The 21914-nt window shown below is 36.4% G+C and overlaps 1 protein-coding gene across 11 annotated transcripts in view; it reads left to right on the forward strand.

Annotated features, from left to right (window-relative positions):
- VPS13B (vacuolar protein sorting 13 homolog B) overlaps positions 1 to 21914 on the forward strand; it is a 781052-nt gene that overhangs the window by 372987 nt on the left and 386151 nt on the right. The gene's annotated exons all lie outside the window — the stretch shown is intronic.

Below are 21914 nucleotides of genomic sequence, written 5' to 3' on the forward strand. Positions count from 1 at the left end.
ATGCCAATGCATCTGTAAATCAGTCTTCTCCTTGAAAGCTCTACATGAAAATGAACTAAGTGATCTACAAAGTAGATCTAAAAGGAGAGACCTAAATGTAAGTGAACTAAGTGATGCTGTTTATTGACATCCACACCTTTTAATCATATTCATATCTATATATAAATGAAGACTATCTATAAAAGATCATGTGCAACATAGAACAATTACTAAAATGCTAAGCATAGATAAAATTGTTTGGAAGAAAGTTGGGTTCAGATGTTTGTATTAGGCTGAACGAAGAATTATATGTAGATTTTAATTTAAGCCACTTGAGTTATGAGTGGATGTATTATAACATATATAAATAATCAAATAATTATATTATTTACATCAAGCATAGTATATTTCTAGATTTCTCATTTATTTAAATAAAGTAAGTAATTATGTGAAAACTGGAGCCATGACTCTTTCTTTAATATATATACTTGATTTCTAATATTGCAGTGTTTTCAGTTGCAAATTCATACCCTTTTGAACTTTGACATATTCATTTCAAACAATATGTGAACCTGGAGAAGTTTTGAGTCGCAAAATAAATAATGTGAATCTATATTTTAATAACAAGGCTCAAATTTTTGACAGTGCTAAACAGGTCAACACCTTGTTCATATTATTATGATGTAAGTATTTGAATCCTGATATCATTCAGATTATTGCACACTGTTATTGAAAAGCAGATACAGTCTGCACAACTCTTAACTTTGGCTTTATGTTTATTTCTCTCTCCTTTTCTCTGTGTTGAAATTTACATTGAAATCTAGTTTTCCTAGATTTGTCAGAAGTAAACGTGATTTTACTGCCAGAAATTAATATTAATATTTAATAATATGAATAACATTATCATAAAATCGTAGAATTCTAAGGTTTGGAAGGAACTTACTTAGAATTCTTCTTGTGTGATCCTTGGTACAAGGATCCTTTCTCTAGCATATTGGACATATCCATTTTTTGCTATTCACTTTTGGTTATAGGGAATTCTTTATTATCACAATTGCACTGTGTATCATATTAAGGATATGCTGACCTCATAAAGTGAGCTGAGTGGTTCTCCCTCTTTTTTTGTTGTTTTAACTTTGGAATAATTTTTGTGAGATTAAAATGGTCTCTACCTTGATTTTTTGTTAAAACTCAATATTTGTATAGTAACTTTTTAGGATCTAACTTGTATATTATAAAATTCTTCCTTTTAAGATATACGATTAGATAACTTTTAGTATATTTACAGTTTTGTGCAACCATCATCACTATTAAATGTTAGACTGGTTTTGTTTGTTGCCCTTCAAACAATTGTTAGACCGTTAGCAGTTACTCCTCATTCCCCCTTCTCCTCAGCCCCTAGTAACCAGTAATCTTCCTCTCTTTATGAATTTGCCTATTCTACATATTTCATATGAATGGAATACCACAATATGTGGTCTTTCATGACTGCCTTCTTTCACTTAACCACAGTATTTTCAAGGTTGATTTTTATTATAGCATGTATGTCTTCATTCCTTTTTATGGCTGAATAATAATCCATTTTGTGGATATACCACATTTTCTTTATCCATTCATCAGTTGATGGACATTTGAGTCATTTCCACTTTTTGGCTTTTTTGAATAATGCTGCTACGATCATTCCTGTGCATGTTTTTCATGGATGTATGTTTTAATGTCTCTTAGATATATACCTAGGAGTAGAGATTTTGGGTCATGTGGTAACTCTGTGGTTAGGATTTTGAGGAATTAACAGATTGTTTTCCAAAATGTCCTTGCCATTTTACAGTCCTACGTCAATGTATGAAGGTTATAATTTATGCACATCTGTGTCACTATATGTTTTTGTCTGTCGTTTGATTCTAACCATCCCAGTGGGTTTGACGTGGTATCTTTTAGTTTTGTTTTGAATTTCCTGTATGTCTAATGATGTTGAGCATCTTTTCATGTGCTCGTTGGCCGTTTATGGACCTTATTTTGTATTTTCTTTTTCTACTCAAATCCTTCGCCCAATTTTTAGTTGGGTTATTTGTCTTCCTCTTGTTGAGTTGTAGAAATTCTTTATATATTCTGGATATTAGACCCTTATTAGAAATGTGATTTGCAAATTTTTTTCTCCCATTCTATGGGTTATCTTTTCATTATCTTGATTGTTTCTTTCATAGTATATTTTTAATTCCAGTTTTTCCCCTGCTATATTGGAAATTACTCACTAACTATTCTGTTTTTTTAGTTTTAGAAATTAATGCTCTTTCCACAAAGTAAACTCTGGTCCTGGAAATATTAAGATGCACATTTACTTTATTTACTCTGCTCCTGAACAGCACACAAGCCTTAAAAGACTTTAATTATCCTCTCCAGATTAACCAGTTATTATTATTTTTTTTATTGCGGTAACATTGGTTTGTAACATTATATAAATCTCAGGTGTACATCGTTGTATATTTTGATTTCTGCATAGATTACATCATGTTCACCACCCAAAGACTAATGACCATCCATCACTACACACATGTGCCTAAATCACCCCTTTTGCCCTCCCTGCTCCTCTCTTCCCCTCTGTTAACCACCAATCCAATCTCTGTCTTTATGTGATTGTTTGTTGTTGTTTGTATCTTCTACTTATAAGTGAGATCATATTTGACTTTCTCCCTCTGACTTATTTCACTTAGCATAATACCCTCAAGGTCCATCCATATTGTCATAAAAGGCCGGATTTCATTCTTTCTTACAGCCAAGTAGTGTTCCATTGTGTGTATATACCACATCTTTATCCATTTGTCTCTTGATGGGCACCTAGGTTGGTTCCAAGTCTTGGCTATTGTGAATAATGCTGCACTGAACATATGGGTACATGTATCTTTATGCATTTGTGTTTTCATGTTCTTTGGATAAATACCCAGCCACGGAATAGTTGGATCATATGGTAGATCTGTTCTTAATTTTTTGAGGAGTCTCCATACTGTTTTCCATAGTGGCAGCACCACCTTGCACTCTCACCAGCAGTGTATGAGGATTCCCTTCTCTCCATATCCTCTCTAACACTTTTGTTTCCTGTCTTGTTAATTATAGCCATTCTCATGGGAGTGAGGTGCTATCTTATTGTTGTTTTGATTTGCATTTCTCTGATAGTTAATGATGTTGAACACCCTTTCACTTGCCTGTTGTCCATCTGTATATCTTTGGAGAAATATCTGCTTAGATCTTTTGTCCATTTTTTAATTGGATTGTTAGTTTTTTTGTTGTTGAGGTGTATGAATTCTTTGTATATTTTGGATAGTAACCTGTTATCTGATGTATGATTTGCAAATATCTTCTCCCAATTCTTAGGTTGTCTTTTCGTTTTGTTGATGGTTTCCTTTGCTGTTCAGAAGCTTTTTCGTTTGATGTCGTCCCATTTGTTTATGTTTTATATTGTTTCTCTTGCCCAAACAGGCATGGTACTTGTAAATATGGTGTTAAGACCCATATTGAAGAGTGTACTGCCTATGTTTTCTTCTACAAGTTTCATGGTTTCAGTTCTTATGTACAAGTCTTTAATCCATTTTGAGTTAATTTTTGTGTATGGTGTAAGGTGATGGTCTGCTTTCATTCTTTTGGATGTGGCTGTCCAGTTTTCACAACACCATTTATCGAAAAGACTTTCCTTTCTCCATTGTATGTTCTTGGCTCCTTGTCAAAATTAGCTGTTCATAGACGTGTGCGTTTATTTCTGGGCTCTCGATTCTGTTCCGTTGATCTGTGTGTCTGTTTTTGTGCCAGCACCATGCTGTGTTGGTTAGTATGGCTTTGTAGTATATTTTGAGATCAGGGAGTGTGATACCTCCAGCTTTGTTCCTTTTTCTCAGGATTGCTTTGGTTATTTGTGGTCTTTTGTTGTTCCATATACATTTTAGGATTTTTTTGTTCTATTTCTGTGAAAAATGTCATTGAAACATTGATAGGGATATCATTGAATCTGTAGATTGCTTTGGGAAGTATGGACATTTTAACTATGTTAATTCTTCCAGTCTAAGAGACGGAATATCTTTCCATTTCTTTGTGTCTACTTCAGTTTCTTTCAACAATCTTTTATAGTTTTCAGTGTGCAGATCTTTCCCCTCTTTGGTTAAGTTTATTCCTAGGTATTTCATTCTTTTTGTTGCAATTGTAAATAGGATTGTATTTTAATTTCTCTTTCTGCCTCTTTGTTGTTAGTGTATAGAAACTCAATTGATTTTTGTATGTTGACTTTGTATCCTCTATTCATTTGTTCTTTTGAAAAGTTTCTATGTATATAAAATCACATCTGGGGCTGGCCCCATGGTGGAGTGGTTAAGTTCGCATGCTCTGGTGCAGGTGGCCCAGTGTTTCGTTGGTTCGAATCCTGGGCGTGGACATGGCACTGCTCACCAGGCCACGCTGAGGCAGTGTCCCACATGCCACAACTAGAAGGACCCACAACGAAGAATATACAACTATGTACTGGTGAGACTTGGGGAGAAAAAGGAAAAAATAAAATCTTTTAAAAAAAAAATCACATCTACAAATAATGACTGTTTCACTTCTTTTCTAATTTAGATCCCTTTTATTTCTTTTCCTTCCTTGATTGCTCTGGCTATAAGCCTTAAAATACTTTAATCATCCTCTCCAGATTAACCAGTTATTATTATTGTATATGTAATTCTATCTTTTATTCTTTACACTTCATAAGATATTATCATTTAAAAAATAATTGCTTATTTATATTGTTGATATATTGCATATATGTAACTAGGGCAAGGTTTGGACAAGTTATTCAGTAAAGGGCCAGATAGTAAATATTTTCAGTTTTATCAGCTATATGGTTTCCGTCACAACTACTCAATTCTACTTTGTAGTGCAGAAGCAGCCATAGACAGTATATCAGTGAATACATGTGACTGTATTCCAGTAGAACTTTATTCACAAAATCTGATAGTCCACTGGTTTTGGTCATGGACCATATTTGCTGATTCATATATTAGTGCCTTACTAGTCATTCCTTCTCACAGCTCAATCCTTTCTTCTATCTCAAATTATTTTCCTTCTGCCTTTTTGTGATGAAGTCTGTTAGCAGACTTGTTTATTTGAAAATGTCTTTATTTTGCCTTCCCTTTCGAAAGATATTTTGCTGGGTATACAATTTCTTGTTGGTAGTTATTTTTGTTTGGCCCATTAAAGATACTGTTGTGCTAACTCTTGCTTTTCATTGTCCTTTTGAGAGATCCACTGTTAGTTTGTGTTTCCATAAAGTTTTTTTGCCCTTTCTCTCTGGCGGCTTTAAGAATCTGTTTGATCTTTGTCTATTAAAGGTTTAGTACTGGTGTCTTTTATGAGTTCTGCATCTTTTTTTGGCATTATCTCCAGATATTGCCTCTGCTGCCTTCTTTCTATGTACGTTAGACCTTTTTGCTTTTTTACTGTATTTTTTTGGTCTCTTCTTGTGCTTTTGTATTTTTTTTCTTCAACTTGCTGACTTACATTCTGAGCAGTTTCTTTAATCGGATCCTCCAATTCATTTATTTTTTTTAATTGAGTCTAATATGCTGTTAAAGTTAATTGAATTTTTTAATAAACTTTATAGAATTCTAATACATTGTACAGAAAACTGCACTACTCTTAGTGTACAGATTAATACATTTTATGAAATAAACCCACCTGTGTTTCCAGCATCTGAATCAAGATCAAGAATATCATCAGTACCCAGGAGATTTTCTCTGGCCCCTTGCCAACCACTGTTTCTTTAGAGGCAAACTTGACATCTAAATCCATAAATTAATTTTCCTCGTTTTTAACTTTTATAACACTTTATATGTTACTTTTTGGGGGTTTTTGCTGAGGAAGATTAGCTCTGAGCTAACATCTGTGCCAGTCTTCCTCTATTTTGCATGTGTGTTGCGGCCACAAAATGGCTTAATGAGTGGTATATGTCCACACCTGAGATTCAAGCCTGCAACCCTGGGCCACTGAAGCAGACCGTGCCAGACTTAATCACTGTGCCACAGGGCTGGCCCCTGTATTAAGTTAAAAATTTTACTTATGATATTCTTTTCACTTTGATTGATTTCTGAAACTCCTTGCTTTTTACTAATAATTTTCAGGGCTTTTTTTTCTTGATAGATGAATCGTTTATTTTATATTATTGTCTAATTCCTGCTGACTTTTGCCTACTATGCCTCGTATTCCTTGTGCAATTTTTGTTTCTTTGTTCCTTCCTTTGGGGGGGGCGGGTGGCGCATCTACTTACTTTCCTTGGCAATGTCTCTCTAGAAATTTTTCGAAGACCAAAAGATTCCTCCTGTGCACATTTCAGTTTACTTCTGACATATTGGGAGAATTACCACTTTAGGACCATTTGAAACTAAATTGTTGGTTAGAGGTTTTTATGCCACTCAGATAATAAAATTCAAGTTACAACTTCTTATGAGTCCTGGCTTGTGGTTATGAGTATTTTTGTTCTTCTGTTCAGTGTTCAGTTTTCTGGTAGAGTTTGTGGTAGGGTTATGTAGACAGGGGAAAAACAGGGCAGTTTTGTTTCTAGTTTACCCTTACGTTACCCTCACCCTTCATATTGTAGCCATTTGCATATAGCCTTATTTTCTGTTAGGTTCTACACTGCTAATAGGCCTAGGGCTTTATCTTTTATCAGCCTTAGTTGTGAACAAGGATGTTTAATTTCACCAGATTAATGAATTTAATCATTAGTCATTAATGAATTTAAGAAGATATCGTGTGTGTGTTAACCAATCTATATAAAATTTATTCATAATATATGTTATATATAAACATTTTATAAATATATTCATCATTTTTATTTGTTTTTATTACAAGGGTCATTCAGGACACTAACTCTACATGTTGCTGGAAATAGAATCCCTCAGTAATTTAAAGATGTTGTGATATGATTATACCTCCTTTTTTCTAATGGACTTTATGAAAGGACTAACATATACTGCCCTACTATTCTTTATTTCTTCAATATTCATTTAAAATCTCTCTTATTCCTAAAACACTCATGCCAACTTCTACTGTTTGTCCTTTTCATATGATAAGTTATTTTATTCTCATCTTGTTTTTCAAATACATTATGAATGACTTAAGAACTACAGAAGTCTCCATCTTTAAAGCATACGATGTTATATTCTCTGAAGTTTTTCTTCTAAAACTGAGTTAGCATAGCAAAAGTTTGTTTTAAACTTTTTAAAAAATTGCATACCAGATGGAGAGAGCTAGAATCAAATAGAAGCTTCTAAAGTCTATTTTTCATACTCCCTAGGAGAATATAGAGTGACTGTATAATCAACATTGAAACCTAAAGTAGAAACAATTTTTTAACGGTATGGTTCTTTTCATTGGCCAAACCTTACCTGAGGAAAGATTATTTCAAGATATTTAAATCTTCTTTATGTATTAAAAATTATAGATATTAACTTCTAATTAAGGAATGAAATTCAATTTTTTTATTCATATTAAAGGTTGTTTGTAAAAATATTTGAGTAATTGATGCATATGTGTAAAGAGCAGTTTACTCTTTGTCTTTACACCTGTGTATAGATGGAGAAAGAATCTGAAGGTTTATTTATTCATTTTATCAGTTTTCAACTAGTCCTCCTGGTTTCAGTGTCACTCTGCATGGTCTTTTTCAAACATACTTATTAGAACCTATTGAGAATGGATGCCATGAATCAAATCGATCTTTTATAGCTTACCTCTCTGGGCCTCAGTCACTCGCTGTGAATCTATTATCTTTTCATGTTTAAAAATTTTGTGGTATTTCTTATCTGCTGTCATGTTCTCTCCTGTTGTCATAGTCCTTTTTCATTTATAATGGTTTTTATTTCCTTTTGGGGAAGGTTAGCCCTGAGCTAACATCTGCCACCAATCCACCTCTTTTTTGCTGAGGAAGACTGACCCTGAGCTAACATCTGTGCCCATCTTCCTCTACTTTATGTGTGGGATGCCTACCACAGCATGGCTTGACAAGCAGTACACAGGTCCACACCTGGATCCGAAACAGCGAGCCCCCGAGCCGAGAAGCAGAACGTGCGAACTTAACCACTGGGCCACCAGGCCGGCCCCTATAATGCTTTTTCACTTTCTCACTGTCATTTTGCTGGTTTCAGAACGTAGACAAATATCTTCAGTCGTTTATGTTCAACCAGATATGAAATATGCCCAAGTCCATACTACCATCCCATTGTACTCCTTTCTAGTCTCCTTCTCTGATAATACTGTTTTATATGTAGCTCATTTTTGTTCAGTAAATGTTTTTTGATAAATATAGAAGATGGATTTGGTGGCGGGGGCAGGGCACATAGGGGAAGGTAGGAAAACTAGAGGCAAGGAAATTAGTTAGGTATTATGATTAGCTCTTATAGTTGTAAAGAAACATGACTGTCAAAACCAGGAGCGTGATGGGGGACAGCAGGGTGGCGCAGGGGTTAAGTTCACACGTTCCACTTCAGCAGCCCAGGGTTTGCTGGTTCAGATCCCAGATCCCGGGGGGCAGACCTGTGCACAGCTTGGCAAGCCATGTGGTGGCAGGTGTCCCACAAAAAAGTAGAGGAAGATGGGCACAGATGTTATCTCAGGGCCAGTCTTCCTCAGCAGAAAGAGGATTGGCAGTGAATATTAGCTCGGGGCTAATCTTCCTCAAAACAGAGAATAAAATATAAAAAATAAAAAAAAACAGGGTAGTGATGATAGGGATGAAGATACTGGGAAGAATAAAGAAACAGTTAAGAAAAAATTGGCAAAACTTTGTCACTGGATTAGTTATGGATAGTAGAGGAGAAATAAATGTGTAGAATAGCTCCATGGTTCCTAACTTAGAGGTCTATGTAGACATTTATATAGTTAATATTGTTAGTGTGAGTTAAGAAAGAGGGTCAGTTTTTGTTGTGGAAGGTGAGAAGGACAAATTTAGGTTGGGACATATTGTGAAGTGCTTGTGCGACATTCAGGTAAAATTATCTAATGAGCTGTTGCTTATATGGGTCTAGAGCTCAAAAGAAGGATCATTGTTAGAGATACATCATGACAGCAGGACAAACCAGGAGAAAAGATGTGATCTCCTAACATCACTTATATAGTGAGAAATAAGTGGAATCCAGATAGAAAAGGGGGGGAACACTAATGTTTATTGGATGAGAAGGAAAGGAATAATCTGTGATGGAAACTGCAAATAAAAGGTAGGGTAGGGGCTAGCCTGGTGGCGCACTAGTTAAGTTTGCACATTCTTCTTCTGGGCCCGGGATTCACTGGTTCGGATCCTGGGCGTGATCCTACACACTGCTTATCAAGCCATGCTGTGGCAGGCGTCCCACATATAAAATGGAGGAAGATGGGCACAGATATTAGCTCAGGGCTAATCTTCCTAAAAAGAAAAAAATTAAAATAAAAGGTAGTGGAAATAAAGGAAAAGCCATGAGGAAATAATATCTTAGAAGGCAAATGATTAGATCATCTTAAATATAGCAGAGATGCCCAATAAGATAAGGACTTAAAGGTGTGAAAGGAATTTGACAATTTTAGGTGATTGGTTTCTTATCATAATACTTTCAGAAGAATGATGTCAACACAAGTCAGATAATGGTAACTTAAGGACTAAAGAGAAAATGAAGAATTGACACAACAAATCTACAGTGTTTTTTAAAAAATTATTTGAGAAAGACAGCAGAGAGAGGATGGTATTCAGATGTAAATATGCCTTGATATTCTTTGGTTGCAAGCAACAGAAACCAAGTCAGGATAGTTTAAGCAAGAATGGAATTTAATGACTCATTGTCTATGTCCTACTATAGAAAACAACTTTGACTTTTAATTAAAATTTTTATATTAATTCCGTTTGACTCTGGTGGTTATGAAGACCATGTTTTCAATTAAAGCTTGCTTTTATTTCTTTGTCTTTTTTTTTTTTGACTTGTCCTCACAACTCCCGTGAAATTATTTTTCTCTTGCTCTTTATTTTTGGTATTGCTTGGTTATCACTCTGGAGTTGTAAATTCCTGTTAAAACCATAATTTTTTGAAAGCACTTATTTAGATTCGTGATGGAATAAACTACAAAGAATAAAGTTTCCTATATACTAAGGTTTTATACTTCAAACCTTTTATTTTAATGGAAATATTTTACTATATTGTATGTGTATACACATACATATATACAACATATATAGTAGATATTTCTTTGCCTTCTTAAACAGGAAATATGGCACAAAATCTAACCTTTTAAATAATTACTCAGGATTATGATATTTTCCAGTTTTATTGAGTTATAATTGACATAACATTTATTAGTTTTAGGTGTACAACATGATGATTTGATATATGTATATATTGCAAAATGATTACTACAATAACTTTAGTTAAAATCCATTATGACACACAATTACAAATTTTTTTCTCATGATGAGAACTTTTAAGATCTCCTCTTTTAGCAACATTCAAATATATGATGCAGTATTGTTAACTTTGGTCACCATGCTGTACATTACATTTCCACAACCTATTTATCTTCTTTCTACAAATTTGTACCCTTTGACCACCTTCAGCCATTTTGCTGACGCCCTCAGCTACTGCTTCTAGCAACCACCAATCTGGTGTCTGTATCCATGAGTTTGGTTTTTTTTAGATTCCACATGTAAGTGAGATTATATAGTATTTGTCTTTGTCTGACTTAGCATAATACCCTCAAGGTCCATCCATGTTGTCCCAAATGGGAGGATTTCCTTCTTTTTTATGGATAAATAATATTCCAGTGTACGCACACATGCACACGCACGTGCACATGTGTGTGTGTATGACATTTTCTGTGTCCATTCATTCAACAGTGGACACTTAGGTTGTTTCTGTGTCTTGGCTACTGTAAATAATGCTGCATGAACATGGGGGTTCAGATATCTCTTTGAGATAGTGATTTCATTTCTGTGAGATATATACCCGGAAGTGGAATTGCTGGATCATATGGTAGTTCTATTTTTAACTTTTTTTTTTTTTAGTTTCACAGTCTTTTTTTTTTTTACTTTTTATTGAGATTATGATAGTTTACAACCTTGTGAAATTTCAGATGTACATTATTATTTGTCAGTCATATTGTAGGTGCACCACTTCACCCTTTGTGCCCACCCCCCCTTTCCCTTGGTAACCACTAATCTGTTCTCTTTGTCCACGTGTTTAATTTCCAAATATGAGTGGAGTCATACAGAGATTTTCTTTCTCTATCTGGCTTATTTCACTCAACATAATACCCTCAAGGTCCATCCATGTTGTGAATGGGACAATTTTATCCTTTTTTCTGGCTGAGTAGCATTCCATTGTATATATATATATACCATAGCTTCTTTATCCAGTCATCAGTTGATGGGCACTAAGGTTGCTTCCAGGTTTGACTATTATAAATAATGCTGCAATGAACATTCATGGTCTTTTTGAATTGCTGATTTCAAATTCTTTGGATAGACACCCAGTAGTGGGATGGCTGGGTCATATGGTATTTCTATTTTTAATCTTTTGAAGAATCTCCATACTGTTTTCCACAGTGGCTGCACCAATTTGCATTCCTACCAGCAGTGTATGAGGGTTCCTTTTTCTCCACAACCTCTCCAACATTTGCTATTTTTTGTTTTGGTTATTTTAGCCATTCTAATGTGTATAAGGTGATATCTTAGTGTAGTTTTTATTTGCATTTCCCTGATGATCAGTGACAATGAGCATCTCTTCGTGTTCCTATTGGCCATCTGTATATCTTCTTTGGAGAAATGTCTATTCATGTTCCCTGCCCATTTTTTGACCAGGTTGTTTAATTTTTTTGTTGTTGAGTTGTGTGAACTCTTTGTATATTATGGAGATTAACCTTTTGTTGGATATATGATTTGCAAATATTTTTTCCCAATTGGTGGGTTGTTTTTTTGTTTCAATCCTGTTTTCCCTTGCATTGAAGAAGCTCTTTAGTCTGATGAAGTCCCACTTGTTTGTTCTTTCTGTTGTTTCCCTTGTCTGAGAAGACATGGTGTCTGAAAAGATCCTTTTAAGACTGATGTCAGAGTGTACTGCCTATATTTTCTTATAGAAGTCTTTAAGGTCTTACCTTTAAGTCGTTGATCCATTTTGAGTTTATTTTTGTGAATGGCATGAAAGAATGGTCGATTTTCATTCTTTTACATGGGGCTGTCCAGTTTTCCCAACACCATTTGTTGAAGAGACTTTCCTTTCTCCATTGTAGGCCCTGAGCTCGTTTGTTGAAAATTAGCTGTCCATAGATGTGTGGTTTATTTTTGTGCTTTCAATTCTGTTCCATTGATCTGTGCACCTGTTTTTGTACCAGTACCATGCTGTTTTGATTACTATAGCTTTGTAGTATGTTTTGAAGTCAGAGATTGTGATGCCTTCAGCTTTGTTCTTTTTTTCTCAGGATTGCTTTAGCAATTTGGGGTCTTTTGTTGCCCCATATGAATTTTAGGATTCTTTGTTCTATTTGTGTGAAGAATGTCATTGGGATTCTGATTGGGATATGTTGAATCTGTAGATTGCTTTAGGTAGTATGGACATTTTAACCATGTTTATTCTTCCAATCCATGTGCATGGAATGTCTTTCCCTCTCTTTGTGTCATCATCAATTTCTTTCAGGAAAGTCCTGTAGTTTTCATTGTATAGATCTTTCACTCTCTTGGTTAAATTTATTCCGAGATGTTTTATTCTTTTTGTTGCAGTTGTGAATGGGGTTGTGTTCATGAGTTCTCTTTCTGTTAGTTGTTAGACTATAGAAATGCCACTGATTTATGTAAGTTGGTTTTATACCCTGCAACTTTGCTGTAGTTGTTGATTATTTCTAATAGTTTTCCAATGGATTCTTTGGGGTTTTTCTGGATATAAGATCATGACCTCTGCAAACAGTGAGAGTTTCACTTTTCACTGCACATTTGGATTCCTTTTATTTCTTTTTCCTGCTCTGGCCAAAACCTCCAGTACCGTGTTTAATATGAGTGGTGAGAGTGGACAGCCTTGTCTTGTTCCTGTTCTCACAGGGGTGGTGTTCAGTTTTTCCCCATTGAGTATGATGTTGGCTGTGGGTTTGTCATATATGGGCTTTATTATGTTGAAATACTTTCCTTCTATACCTATTTTATTGAAAGTTTTTATCATAAATGGATGTTGGATCTTGTCAAATGCTTTATCTGTGTCTATTGAGATGATCATGTGGTTTTTGTTTCTCATTTTGTTAATGTGTTGTATCACATTGATTGACTTGTGGATGTTGAACCATCCCTGTGTCTCTGGTATAAATCCCACTTGGTCATGGTGTGTGATCTTTTTAATGTGTTGCTGTATTCAGTTTGCCAAAATTTTGTTGAGGATTTTTGCATCTATGTTCATCAGCAATATTGTCCTGTAGTTTTCCTTCTTTGTGTTGTCCTTGTGTGGTTTTGGGAACAGGGTGATGTTGGCTTTGTAGAATGTGCTAGGAAGTGCTCCATCTTCCTCAATTTTCTGGAATAGTTTGAGAAAAATAGATATTAAATCTTCTTTGAATGTTTGGTAGAATTCTCCAGAGAAGCCATCTGGTCCTGGACTTTTATTTTAGGGGAGGTTTTTGATTACTGTTTCAATCTCTTGTGATTGGTAGATTCAGATTCTCTATTTCTTACTGATTCTGTTTTGGGGAGTTGTAAGAGTCTAAGAACTTGCCTATTTCTTCTAGGTTGTCCAATTTGTTGGCATACAGTTTTTCATAGCATTCTCTTATAATTCTTTCTATTTCTGTGGTGTCCATTGTGATTTCTCCTCTTTCATTTCTAATTTTATTTATTCAAATCTTCTCCCTTTATTTCCTAGTGAGTCTGGCTAAGGGTTTGTCAATTTTATCTTCTCAAAGAACCAGCTCTTGTTTCATTGATCCTTTCTACTGTCGTTTTTGTTTCAGTTTCATTTATTTCTACTCTAATTTTTATTATTTCCCTCCTTCTACTGACTTTGGGTTTTGTTTGTTCTTCTTTTTCTAATTCTGTTATGTGTAGTTTGAGACTGCTTATCTGAGATTTTTCTTGTTGATTGAGGTAAACCTGTATTGTGATGAATTTCCCTCTTAGGACTGCTTTTGCTGCATCCCAACTGAGTTGGTATGACATGTTATCATTTTCATTTGTCTCCAGATAATGTTTGATTTCTCCTTTAATTTCTTCAATGATCCACTGATTTTTCGTTAGCATATTATTTAATCTCCACATCTTTGCCTCTTTCCCACCTTTATTCTTGTAATTGATTTCTAGTTTCATAGCATTATGGCCAGAAGAGATGCTTGATATTATTCCAATCCTCTTGAATTTGTTGAGGTTTACTTTGTTTCCCAACATATGGTCTGTCCTTCACAATGTTCTATGTGCACTTGAGAAGAATGTGTAACCTGCTGTTTTTGGATGGAGTCTTCCATATATATCTATTTAGTCCATGTGGTCTAGTTTTTCATTTAATTCTACAATTTCCTTGTTGACTTTCTGTCTGGAAGATCTATCCATTGGTGTTAGTGGGGTGTTGAGGTCCCCTACTATTATTGTATTGTTGTTGATATCTCCTTTTAGGTTTGTTAATAGTTGCTTTACGTACTTTGGTGCTCCTGTGTTGGGTGCATATATATTTAGAAGTGTTATCTCTTCTTGGTGGAATGTCACTTTTATCATTGTATACTGCCCCTCTTTGTCTCTCTTTCCCTGTTTTTCCTTGAAGTCCACTTTGTCTGATATAAGTATGGTGACACCTGCTTGATTATGTTGACTATTAGCTTGGAGTATCATCTTCCATCCCTTCACTCTGAGTTTGTGTTTGTCTTTGGGACTAAAGTGTGTTTCCTGAAGGCAGCATATTGTTGGGTCTTGTTCTTTAGTCCATCCTGCCACTCTGTGTCTTTTGATTGGAGAGTTCAATCCATTTACATTTAGAGTGATTATTGAAATGTGGGGGCCTAATGTTCCTTTTTATCACTTGTTTTCCCATTCTCATGCATTTCCTTTCTTTCTCGTCCCATGAATTTTGGACTACCTTTTCAGGTAGGTAGTTTTCTATGTTGGTTTTCTTCGTATTCATAATTTGTGTCTCTATTCTAGTTATTTGTTTATTGGTTACCATGTGGTTTGTATAAAACATCTCATAGATGAGGTAGTCCATTTTCTGATAGCCTTTTATTTCCTTAGATTAAGCTGTTCCATCCCTTCCCTTTTCCCCTTTGAGGTTGTTATTGTTACATCCTTTTTTTTCTTTCTTTCCTGTGTTGTGAGTTTGTGGTTAAAATCACAAGATTATATTTATTCTTGGTGTTTCTCTTCCTTTTTCTTTAATGTTATACTTAAGCATTTGCTAACCTGTTCTGAAGGAGAGCTACAATTTTCTGCTTTTGTCTTTCTGCTTATCTCCTTTGCTCTGGGTTTTGTAACCCCTTTCCTTTTTTTTTTCTTTCAGGTATGAGGGTCTTCCTGAGCATTTCTTGTAGGGGGGTCTTGTGGCAATGAACTCCCTTAACTTTTGTTTATCTGGGAAAGTTTCTATATCTCCATCATATCTGAAGGATATTTTCACTGGATAGAGTATTCTTGGCTGCTAGTTTTTGTCCTTCAGAGTTTTGAATATATCATTCCACTCTCCTAGCCTGTAAGGTATCTGCTGAGAAATCTTCTGACAGTCTGTTGGGAGTTCCTTTCTAGGTTATTTTCTTCTGCCTTGCTGCCCTTAATATTTTCTCTTTGTTGTTGACTTTTGCAAGCTTCACTGCTATATGCCTTGGGGTTGGTCTTTTTACATTGATAAAGTTGGAGATCTATTAGCTTCTGTCACATGGATTTACATCTTTCTCCCCAGGTGTGGGAAGTTCTTAGCCATTATTTCTTTGAACAGGCTTTCTGCCCCCTTCTCCTTCCTGTCTCCCTCTGGGATCCTATAATCCTTATGTTGCATTTCCTAGTTGAGTCGGATATTTCTTGGAGAGTTTCTTTATTTCTTTTTAGTCTTAGTTCTCTCTGCTCCTCTATCTGAAGCATTTATATATTCCTATCCTCCAAATTCCTAATTCTGTCCTCCATATTATCAGCCCTATTGTGCAGAGAGTCCAGATTTTTCTTAATCTCCATTGTCTTTTTCATCTCCAACATTTCTGATTGTTTCTTCTTTATAGTATGCAGCTCTTTTGTGATGTAGCTCTTGAACTTGTTGTCTATCTGGATTCTCTTTTAACTCACTGAGCTTTTTAATGATGGCTATTTTGAATTCTTTGTCATTTAGGTTGTATATTTCTGTGTCTTTGGAATTGTTTTCTGGGTACTTGTCATTTTTGTTCTGTTCTGGAGATTTAATCTATTGTTTCATGCTGCTTGATGGTGAGGATTTGTGCCTCTCCATAGAGATAGAGTTTGGTTACTGCTTCCACTCGCTTCCACTGTTGGGGGAGGGGCAGGAGCTTGTAATCTACACCAACCAGGATCACTGTCAGCTGTTCCTGACTGATCCTGGGCCTGTCCTTGGGATCACAGTGGCACTGTGAGATCTCCTGTCAGCTGTGGGAATAATATCAAGGGGACTTCGGGTTGCTGGTGCTTGCTCTCACACACCACCAAGACACACTCCCTCCTTAGGGTCTGCAGCAGTGTTATGGGCTTTCACTGCAGCCAGGAGCTTAGCTGATTCACCTGGACTCGTAGCTCTGCCACCGTCAGGTCCCGCAGGATCTCACTTGTCCACTCTGGGCCACAGCAGAGCTATGGGTACCTAATGCAGCCATTGGTTAGCTCACTCAGCCACACCCCTTCTGCTCTTAGATTGCCCAGTCTTTGTGCTTGGTGTGCAGGGCCTCTCCACTAAGGCCAATGAGAGTCTTGGAGTCTTTCCCTGTGGCCGCTGTGGGGCCATGGATTTTCCCCCTGGCCTAAGGAGTAGTCACACTGGGGCTCAGGATTGTCACTACCCACTCACACTGGTCTCGCTTGCCCCCTTGGAGCTGCAGCAGGGCTGTGTGTGTTTAATGCAGCAGGCGAGTTGCTCAACTGGCCTAGCCACTTCTGCCCCAGGGCCTCCCATCCTTTGTGTTTGGAGGGCAGGGCCTCTCTGCTAGGCCCAACCAGAGACTTTCCCTGTAGCTGTTGTGGGACCATGGATTTTCCCCCTGGACCAAGGAGCAGTCACGGGGGGCTCCATGTTGTCTCCACCCACTTGCATGGTCCTGCTGGATCTCACTTACCCCCTCCAGGCCACAGCAGGGCTGTGCATGTTTAATGCAGCCAGTGGGTTGCTCAACTGACCAAGCCACTTCTGCCCCAGGGCCACCCAGCCTTTGTGTTTGGAGGGCGGGGCCTCTCCACTAGGGCCAACCAGAGACTCCCTGTGGCTGCTGTGGGACCATGGATTTTCCCAGTGGACTAAGGAGCAATCGTGGGGGCCTTAGGGCTGTAGTCACCTGTTTCTAGTCACGCCACTGATGCACACACCAACCCTTGGTCCCGTGGTGGTGCTATGAGCATGTTAGCTGGGGGAGAGTCGCTTGCAGGTACTAGGCTGTCTGGGGTCCAGGGAGTTTTCACCTATCTCCACCTTTTCCTTGGGTGTAGTCCATCCACCTTCTGATGTATAGTAGCGTGGGTCTCTCAGGCATCCTGAGGTGCTGTGTGTGTATCCTTTGTTGATCAATGAATGTTCAATTAGTTGTAGTTCGAAGAAGGAGAGACAAAGAAAACTGCTCACTCCACCATGTTGCTCTGTACTTTTAACTTTTTGAAGAACTTCCATACTGTTTTCCTTAGCGGCTGCACAAATTTACATTCCCACCAACAGTGCACAAGGCTTCCGTTTTCTGCGTGTCTTTGCCAACACATGTTATTTCTTGTCTTTTTGATAATAACCATCCTAACAAGTGTGAGGTGATAATCTCGTGGTTTTGATTTGCATTTTCTTGATGACTAGTGATGTTGAGCATCCTTTCATATACCTGTTGACCCTTTGTATGTTGTCTTTGGAAAAGTGTCTATGCAGATCCTCTGCCCATTTTTTAGTTGAATTGTTTGGGTTTTTGCTATTGAGTTGTATGAGTTCTCTCTATATTTTGGGTATTAACCCATTATTAGTTTCATGATTTGAAAGTATTTTCTTCCATTCCATAGGTTGCCTTTTCACTTTGTTGATTGTTTCCTTTGCTTTGCAGAAGCTTTTTAGTTTTATTTAGCTGTATGTGTTTATTTTTGCTTTTATTTCCTTTGCTTTTGGTGTCAAATCAAAAAATTTGATGAAAAAGTGGTCGCCAAGGCCAACGTCAAGGAGCTTTCCCTCTACATTTTCTTGTAGGAGTCTTATGGTTTCAGGGTTTATGTTCAAATCTTTAATCCATTTTGAGTTGATTTTTGTGTATGGAGTAACATAGGGTTCTAGAGTCATTCTTTTGCATGTAGCTGTCCACTTTTCCAAACACAATTTATTGAGGAGACTGTCCTTTTCCCATTGTGTATTCTTGGCTTCTTTGTCGTAAATTAATTGACCTTGTATGCATGGGTTTATTTCTGGACTCTCTATTCTGTTCCATTGATCTATGTGTCTGTTTTTATGCTAATACCATACTGCTTTGGTTACTGTAGCTTTCTGATGTAGTTTGAAATCAGGAAGTATGATGCATCCAGCTTTATTTTTCTTTCTCAAGATTGCTTTGGCTATTTGGGGTCCTTTGTGGTTCCATATAAAATTTAGACTTGCTTATTCTATTTCTTTGAAAAATGCCATTGGAAATTTGATAGGAACTGCATTGACTCTGTTGATTGCTTTGGGTGCTATGGATGTTTTAAGAGTATTAATTCTTCTAACCCATGAGCACAGAGTATCTTTCCATTTATTCGTGTCTTCTTCAATTTAGGATTATCATTAAAATGCAACCAGGGTAAAAGTAAAATGAGACCTTTTTCCTGGTGCCTTAAAGCTTTCTCAATATTCTAAGACATCCAAAAGAGACATAAAGTTAACTCTAGTAAGCCTTGAAACATAATGTGCATCTTTATAGATGAGGGAGTTACTTGGCACAGCATTTTGAAGATATCTATTTTTTTTAATTCCTAAAACCTAGGCTGACTTTTTCATCAATCATCTCTCTTTGCTGTCTAGCTCCAGACTCTTTTCTTATTTCCTCATCTTCCATCTGTCTCCATATCTGTCCCATTTATTCAACAAATATGTATTGAGCACTTGCCATGTAACAGACACAGAGAATACAGATTTGAACCAGACAGATAGGTGGTGCCTCCTCTCTCGTATTTTACAAGCTATTGAGGGGGATAGTGCCATAAACAAACTTAATATCTTTTTGAAAAGGTTATGAGGATTAAATCAGTTAATGTATGAGCACTTTAAAAAGTGTCTGTCAGATGACAAGTGCTCAGTAAATGACAAGTGCTCAGTAAAAGCTTACAGTTACTGATATCTGAGTAGGACTTCCAAATTCTATGGCCTGGCTTCCAGTCTCTGCTGTTTTCCAGATAGAGTTTTCCTTCCTGGTTTCTTATGCTGCTGTGTTCCTGGAACCATGTATGGGACCCTATCTCTGAAATAGACTTAAAATTCTTCACTTCTTTTAATTGTCTTATAGTATCCAGTTACATAATAGCATTAAAGAATAAAGTAGAGTTTGCTGAAGATTTCCTACTAAGGGCAAATGTGGTACTGGGACACCCTGTATCAAACAATTTTTAAATCTCTATTAGTCTCTTAGACATTTTTGTGCTTTAAAATTCTTACTTAGCAACGCTGCCAGAAGAGGTTTCTCTCCCAGGCTCTTTTTTGTCCCTGTTTGATCTCCTGACCAAAGGAATTTCAAATTCTTCTCCATTTGTCAGGTGGAATAACTTAGTTATTTTTGACTGAAATCCCTTTCATGGCTTCCCATCAATCTTTGGGTAAATTTTAAAATCCTTTACATGACCAGGGCCAGCCCTAGTGGCCTAGTGTTTAAGTTCAGCCCACTGTACCTCAGTGGCCTGGGTTCGGTTCCCAGGCATGGACTTAACACCACTTGTCTGTCAGTGGCCATGCTGTGGTGGCAGCTCACATACCAAAAACAGCAAAATTGGCAGTGGATGTTAGCTCAGTGCGAATCTTCCTCAGCTAAATAAATAAATAAATAAAGTAAGTAAATAAGTAAGTAAGTAAAAGTAAGTAAGTAAGTAAGTAAGTAAATAAATATTCCTTAACATGACCAGCAAGATCCTGAATGAGTTGGCCCTACCCACCTCTCCAGCCTTACTTTCTGCCACTCTCCCCACTGCTAACTGTTGCCAACTCCAGCCCCAGTAGCCTTTTCTGTGTTCCTTGAACGAGCACAGCTCTGTCCTATCACAAGGCTTTAGCATATGATACAAATGTGACTTCCTCCTTCTTGAGCTCCTCTCTAGGCTTCCTTCTCCTTTTTATCCTTCAGGCTTCAGGGTATTTCACATGCCACATCCCCCTGTTCTCTGTTCTCACTGTACTTGACTCATCACTTTCACTGCCCTTAGCCCGATAATAATTTTGGTGTAGCAGCACATTCCCTTAGTAGAGTGAAAAGGGCAGGAAACATATCTGTCTAGTTCAGTGTTCTATTCCTGTCATCTAGCACAATTCATGGTACAATTAGAGCTCACTAAATAATTATAGAGTATACTATTCAGTAAGTAGTTGTTGGTTACTATAGGAGAAAAAACTTAAAAATGAAAAGGTCAACTTTTGACTTATCTTCAGGTTCATAAACAATTGAAAAAGAATTCCTAGTCATTATGATATGAAAAACATGGAAAAAAGAAAGCCAACCATCATTACAAAGGTGATCAATAGGATGAGCAAGATGGATTTGAGGCTCCTTGTGTACTGAACTTGAACTTCTAAAGTTAACAATGAGGAACTGTTTGTTGAAATGTGTCATCTGATTTCAATTGCCATGGAAGAGGAGAGATGATCTCTAATATACTCTAATATAGCCAGATTCAATCTGTGTAGGGTTTTGAGTCAAAATCAACATCTTGAGTTTCATTAGGAAACACTTACAGTGAGGCTTGCAGATATAATTTGCTACATCCAGCTTACACCTCTGAGCAGATGGATTTCTACATTGCTTAACAGAGGTTTGTTTTTTCTTCTTTGAAAGAGTTATCTGCAACTTTAATAAAATATTTTGACATAAATGGAATATTGAGATTGTTTATAAATTGAAACTTTGCTGTTGTTGAATTTAGTGAGTTTTAATAGAAACTGAGGTGAAAATTGTTGAGCATCTATGAAAAACATCAGGACTATTTTTGCATATAATTCTGATTCATTTTAGTAGTTCATATGTATTGTTCCATTTTAGATTTTTTGATATCATAATTTGATAATCATAATTTCCACTTGTTCTGAAAGATGGGGAGGTACTACTGCAATAGTTTATTTCTAGTTTTACCCAGTGCCTTTGAATTTAAACCTTAAAACATATGTAAATGAGATTTCTTGGGGAAAAGAGGAAGCTCAGAAAAGAGCTTCAGATTTATTCTTGGTGATGATGTTGTTTTTAAATAAATCTCATAGAAGCTATCATATCTGTATTACACATGAAATTAAGCTGTTGAACTGCCTAAACGTAGTTAATGCAGTTGCTGTAGACATGATTCTCTTGGTAGCTCACATCTGGCCTGCTCCATCAGCTGTTTAGCTGTGGAGTCTGTGATTTTTAAAGGCTGGAAAAGGAACCTTACGTTATTTATTTCCTGTTAATCAATTTTGCATTTCCCATCCCCCACCACACACTTATTTTAAAAACAAAAACCAATATGACAGATCTGATATGCTGTCGTATTTTTCCTGATCATCTTTTTAAATAAACTATGTAATTTATATTGTCTTAAGATCTTAAAAATTTGATTTTCAAATGAT

The sequence above is a fragment of the Equus asinus genome, chromosome 12 (genome assembly GCF_041296235.1).
Source record: "Equus asinus isolate D_3611 breed Donkey chromosome 12, EquAss-T2T_v2, whole genome shotgun sequence".
Lineage (NCBI taxonomy): Eukaryota > Metazoa > Chordata > Mammalia > Perissodactyla > Equidae > Equus > Equus asinus.